This window comes from Phodopus roborovskii, unplaced genomic scaffold, assembly GCF_943737965.1.
Source record: "Phodopus roborovskii unplaced genomic scaffold, PHOROB, whole genome shotgun sequence".
In the NCBI taxonomy this organism is placed as follows: Eukaryota; Metazoa; Chordata; class Mammalia; order Rodentia; family Cricetidae; genus Phodopus; species Phodopus roborovskii.
In genome coordinates, this window is record NW_026126409.1 from 36,679,213 (window position 1) to 36,686,097 (window position 6,885).

Consider the following 6,885-nt stretch of genomic DNA (forward strand, 5'->3'; position numbering starts at 1 on the left):
GAAAAATTTTCAATGATATGTGTTGTTGCACTATGATAAATACAAAAAAAATTATGGGTTGTTAACTATACATCATTGTGTTACTTGCGAGATGAGAAACAGAGAAAGAAAGAAGGAAACCAATTTACGACCAGCAATTCGAGTCTTCAATCTCAAATCCATGAATCCTAAGAATTTCTTGAGTTTTCTCTTTCTATGTATCCCATTTTTAAAATGGATGAGGTCATTACTGTGGACATATCCAGTAAGTTAGTTCCTATTACTATGGAGCCAATAAATTGAAAATAAATGTTATTTTTAAAGTAGAGCGGTAGCTGTGTCTTATAGCATTCCTATGTCTCTTAAGTGAAGTAGAGTTCAACACCATTTCTCAATTAACATTTAGAAAAGTAACTAGTTGACCAGGTTAAATTGCTATTCCTCTCAGAAGAGATATGCAATTCTAATTCTTTGTACAAATTTTCCACTCAGTTTTATTGATTATGATAATGAGTTTTTATTTGTTTTCAGACAGTATCTCACAATGTAGATCATGCTGGTCCCCACACCACAAAGACTTTCTGGGATTAAAGATATGATCTACTATACCCAGCTCAGAAGCTCAGAATATCTACTTAGTGATCAACTGTTGGATAGAAGATAAGGAAATTGTACCAGACAAGTATATAAAGTGGATGTCTAAAATTGATGGGAGATATCCTTCTGTATATATGTTTCTCTTATTGGTTGATGAATAAAACACTTTAGCCAATAGGGGCAGGAAGGTGGACCTAAGAGACAAGGACAATTCTGGGAAAGGTAGCCAGAGAAGTGCCAGAAAGAGTCACCATGTAGTTGATGAAGGAAAAACAGGTCTAGACCCTTCTCCAGTAAGCCAAGACCACATGGAAATACATAGATATGTAGATATGAGTTAATAATTAAGACAGAACTAGCTCTAACTGTTGTCCAGCAGTTTAATAAATGTAGTGTCTCTGTGTGTTCATTTGTAGCTGAAGCAGCAGGATCTGGAAGGACAAGAAAACTACCAGTAACATCAAATAGAATTCAAAATTCAAACCCATGTAAGGGGAAAATGACAGAATCAAATGAGGAGAAAGTTTGCAAAAGATGTTAGCTTATTTATCTAGGGGAAGAATCTCAGTGTTTATCAAAGGTTAGACCACAGCATAGGATTCTCTCTACATATTTAAATGGCTTTTGACCATAATGCTCAAATTCAAGTATAAGTTCACTTCTAATTTAATTAGCTAGCTTGATAGATAACTCTAATAGCTCTGAGCCTTGGTGAATATACTAAGTTTTAAACTGATATGCAACATTAATTATGAAACTATTGTAATATACATATATACATATACACATGTATATGTATATATGTGTGTGTGTGTGTAGAGAGGGGGGTGTATTTTTGTGCATGCATGTAAATAGTGTGGACATGTGTATGTATTGCATACCTGTGGGCACATGCTTTCATATAAAAGCCTGATATTGATGTCAGGTGTCTACCACGATCACTGTTCACCTTATCTGTTGGGGAAAGGACTCTCACTATTCCTGGAACTTGATGTTTTAATAGTCCCAGCTAGCCAGCTTATTTCTGGAACTTCATGTTCTTGCCTTCTCTATTCTGGGATAGCAGGTGGATCTTCACACCAACATGGCTTTTACATAGGTTATGGGAACCAGAAATCTGGTCTTGTACAGCTAGCATTTTATCCACAAAGTCTTTTCTTCAATGAGATCCAGGATATTTATTTTATACACCTAACACTCTTGCTTATGAGTGTAGTAAGTATTCAAGACATGACTTTAAGCTTATAGAATTATATGTTTGGGTTATATGTAACTATTTTGGTATTTTAATTAATTAATTTAGTTTTATTAATTTATTTTTATTTTACATATAGATCCCAGTTCCCTGTCCCTCCCTCCCTCTGCCCTTCTCTCCCACCCTCTCATGCCCTGACCACCTTCCCCTTCCATCCCCCCCACTCCACCTGCAGGGTGATTCTCACCAGGAGAGGTCATCTAAATCTGTCAAGTTATTTGGAGTAGAGACTAGACCTTCTTTCCTGTCTCTAGGTGAAGGGAGTATTCCTCCACAGGGGAGGTGTCCCCAAAATCCTTTTGTGCACCAGGAATACATCCTGGTTCCACAGTCTGAGGTTCCCTTATACTGCTCAGGCCTTTTAGCTGAAACCCATATTCAGAGGGTCTGAGTCAGTTCCATGGTGCATTCCCAGCTATCAGTCTGGGGGCTCATTATCTCTTCTTTGTTCAGGTCAGCTGTCTCTATGTGTGTCTATAGCCTGGTCTTGTCCTCCCTTTATGCATCTGGATTCCAGTTCATCTCAATGTTTAGTTGTGGGTGTTTGATTCTGTTGCCATTAGCTACTAGATGAGGGCTTCATGATGGGATAAGTTAGTCATCAATCTCATTATCAGGGAAGGGCATTTAGTTGGGGTCAGTCTTGTAGGTCTCTGAACATTTCTCTAGATTCAATTTTCTCTTCAAACTCGCTCCCTCTTTTATGGTCTCTCTCTCTCTCTTTCTCTCTCTCCTCTTGCCTATTCCTCCCCTGACTCAATCTTCCTAGACCTACGTGCTTTCCTCTCTTCCCCTTCTCTTTCTCCTAGTTCCCTCTCCACTCACAGCCCCACCACAAGATCTGGAGATCTTGTCCCTTTCCCCTTTTGTGAGGGGAAACTCTTAGAATCCTCCTTGTATCTTAGTTTCTCTGGAGGTGTGAATTATAGGCTGGTGATCCTTTGCTTTATGTCTAAAATCCATATATGAGCGAGTACATACTATGTTCCTTTTTTGTGACTGGCTTACCTCATTCAGGATGGTTTCTTCAAGTTCCATTCACTTGCCTGCAAATTTCAAGATTCCATTGTTTTTTTTTCCCCCACAGAGTAGTATTCCATTGTATAAATGCTACTATGAACATAGTTGAGCACATGTCTTTGTTGCATGGATGTGGATCATTTGGGTATTCGGCAGCATATATACTAAAATTGAAAAGATACAGGGAAGATTAGCATGGCCCCTGTGTAAGGATGTCACACAAATTTGTGTTTTTTGTTTTTTTAATTTAAGGTCTATTAAGTTTATACTAATTAGCAGCTTTTAGCAGCATGTTTGGCTTCTAGTAGTTTTTGTTTATCATGAGTATACTGATAGACATCTTCGTAGGAGTGGGCACAACAGCTTCCACATTAAGTATGTAAGTGTAGAAACTGTAGTACAGCGATCAGGAATCAAAGTTCCCAATCCTGAGAAGATTGTTATTTATCCAAGCTTTCCATTTTTCTTGTTCAGTTTCAAAGCATCAGGATAGATGAAAAAATGAATTTTTAACACCATTTAGAGTAGAAAATCTATAATTATCTCATACATATTACTCCACAAATTTTTTCATTCATATTAGCAATAACAGAGCAACTAGCAGACTCATAATTCAGTGTGTGTGTTTGTACGTATATATGAACACACACACAATATAGTACTAGTAAATAAGTGATACAATATTCATTATGCTTATTCATAGAGAATATTTTTAAACATCCCAAATGGGTACCTGAATCTAAGATAATACTAAATCCCCCACCTACTATGTTTGCTCATATACAGGCATATATGTGCTAAAATTCAACCTATCAGTTCATCACAGTAAAATATGAAAAACTATAGTAATGGAAGTCTAACAATATATTATAATAGAGTGTATTTTAAAACTATTAAGTATTTATTTCTGGAATTCCATTTAATATTTCAGACAGGAGTGAACCACGAGTAAGTGAAAATTTAAAAGTGAATTAGCAAATAAAGTAGTAATTGCTATGCTTATTTGGTCTGATGTGTTTCATGCCTGTCATGTTTTTAAATTCCATTGTGCAATCTCTGTATTTTTGTGCAACATTTTAGCATCATCATTATTTTATAATTGACATACTGTAAAATTAAGTATATAAAGTTTATGGTATGGTTTTAGTAACTTTGCTGGATTGTGCAAGTGTTTTTTTTTTTTTTTTTATCAAAGTTTAGAAAAACTTAGGATAAACTCCCAAATCCTAAGTATATGTTTTATCACTTTCTTCCCTCAAGCCTTGTTCTTTATGCTAACATATTTTCTGTCTTAATAAATTTGTCTCTTTTAAATCTTCTTTTTTATATAAATGGAGCTGTGTAATCTGCAAACATTTGTGACTGGCTTCTTTAGTTTAACATAATATTTTCAAGGTCTATTCACCTCACAGCATGCAACAGCACTTCTTCCTCTTACCTGACAAGTGGTATCTATTTTATGGATATTCCATATTTTATTCATTTATGTATTAGTTAAGGGTTGCTTGTGCAGATTCCATTTCATACTGCCTGTGAATTTGCTGTTGTGAATATTCATATAACAAACATTTGTATGCACATGTCTTAATTTCTCGTGGGTCTCATTGAAATCAAATGCATTTTGTCTTAGAATTTCAATACTGGTTTAACAGTTACATTTTTATAAACATGGCATACCATGCTAACAGAAATAATCATAAGATCAAATAATCATATGATTTTATGATAGCTGTTAAAACAGATTTAATCAAGTTCAGTGCTCATTTAGTTTAACAGTCAATAAAACTCTTAATCAGTTGTGAATGAAGGGGAACTTTTATCACACCATCCCAAATTACCACAGTTAATTCATTATACAGTTTTCCAATCATAGTCCTTTTGTGATGCTAAATGAAATACTTAAAGAGAAGTTTTTAAATGACAGAGATCTATTTTTCATTGTTCCAGGGACTTGGAAGACTAAGTTCATTATGTGGGTAGTGAAATCTCTGCTTTCTAAATGGATCTTGTCCATTCTGTCAGATCACTCACTTCCATTTAAAAACTATGATTACTTGAACATACAAATGAGTCTCAAGTATGACATTTCTGTATATCTATATAACATACCCTGGCCAAATCTCCTCTCCTAACTTCCTTTCTTATCATTCTTTCTTGTATCTCCCTCCCATCAGTCACCTCATCCCTCCTCTGTAGTCTTAATTGTTTTGAGTTTAGTATTCTTCTGATTGACAGAAAGTATACGGTACCTGTTTTCTTATATTTGACTTATTTTGTCCCATCTAGTTCCTTTAAAATGGAATTGTTGAACAGTTTACTAATACAGCATTTTGTGTATGGATCTTATTTTCTCTACCCACTCATTTATTGATGGGCACCTAAGCTGATTCCATAGCTTGCCTATATCAAATACTCCAAGTCTCTTTAAAAGACTTTTGATAAACCTGTTAATGGGAAATGTTTTTTTCATGATTTACTCTTCTAAAGACCAATATCTAAAGTATTACAGAAATTGTGAAGTTTCAGTGCCTGAACTGTGTGGGGAGTTTTAGACTATGATTTGCCAAGTTTATTTTCACAATACAATTCAAACATTTCAGCTTCTTTCTGCTGCTACTATCTCTAATAAAGTTCTATCATACTTCTATGCAGCATAGGCATGTATTATGAACTTTTCTACATTAACCTGTTTCTCCTATCAATACCCTCAAGAATGCCCTTAAAATATAAATTGGGTTTTGTCACTATTCTTTCCAATAATCTCAAAATATTGTTATTTGTCGTCTCAAAAAAGAAGTGAGGGAAAGTGTGAACTGTCCATCCTCTATGTTCATCTTATCTGTTGACACCCTACCAACCTCTTTATCTTGCTTCCCTTTGAACTTCTTTAGACATTCCAACTTCTGAGCAGGATAAGGGATTCTCTCCATTCTCCTCCACTGTTAGCTGGTTAGAGAAACAAAATTTCCCAGAGCTTTTCTAATTCTCAGAGTTCTGTCTTGATTTTTATGACAAAGTTTTCTTGAATATGAAGTAGACCAGGTTCATAATTTACAAAATAACTACTATAGTAAGTTTTATAGTTCTTTTTTCTATTTTATAAAACCTATATGTGTGATTAAAGGTAATCAATAGATATATAATAGTAAAAAGAGAAAAAAACTCTGTAACCTTCAAAAGAAAAAAAGAACCCATCAGTATTATTTACTTAGTATAACTGAAGGTATTGTAATTCTTTTATATACTACCATATCCATGGCACTAAGCCTACAACAATCTAACATTGAGATATATCATAGTTATTTATTTCTGGTATAAAAATTATATTTTGACTTTTTTATGCTATATATAATGTTCAGAAAATGTCCTCAACTGGTATTTCTTATTTGTATATATTAAAGTTCAAGACTACAATTTTGGAGTAAATTCTATATAACATCACTTCTTTAAATCAAGCTTGATGCCACTGAACACTTTTTTAGAAGAATCAGACACCACCCATCCCCATATGGTCTTCCTGAAATTGGATTTCCTAAAATTTAAACATAATTTCTTTCTTTGTAAAAGAAACTATGTTTAAATTTTAGGAAGAAAACTATATTTGTGTCATTAAAACCATTTTCTATAATGTTTTATGGCTGCGCTTCACTTGCCTTTGTGTGTATGTGTTTCTTTCTATGTGTGTTTCTCACTATGTCAGTATTAAAAGAAAATAGAGTGTAGCTGACAAGTTTTCAGATCCATGAAATTATCACCAGTCGTTGAGCCCAGAGGCAGCAAGTGATGAACAGTGAGAAAAGGCTCTTAAGAAAAAGAGAGCAGGGCAACATGGATATCACTTCTCTATGAAGAGCACTTGAAATGACCCAAAACACATTCATCATGCAATTTATGGAAACACCCGGTTCCCAAATGTTAAATCCTTTGCTACCCCTTTCAAGGTAGCATATAGTATTAGACAAAGTTTAAGTCATAAAATTCATAAGGCATGGTGTCTGTTCTGCATTGGGGAAAGGTTGCTGATAAAATCATTA

At 34.5% G+C, this 6,885-nt stretch overlaps 1 non-coding gene across 1 annotated transcript; it reads left to right on the forward strand.

The window, feature by feature from the left end:
* The first annotated feature begins 2,990 nt into the window (after positions 1 to 2,990).
* On the forward strand, positions 2,991 to 3,095 carry LOC127220508 (U6 spliceosomal RNA). The gene has a single exon (XR_007834377.1). It is a non-coding gene; the product is annotated as a U6 spliceosomal RNA (small nuclear RNA).
* Positions 3,096 to 6,885: the final 3,790 nt, after the last annotated feature.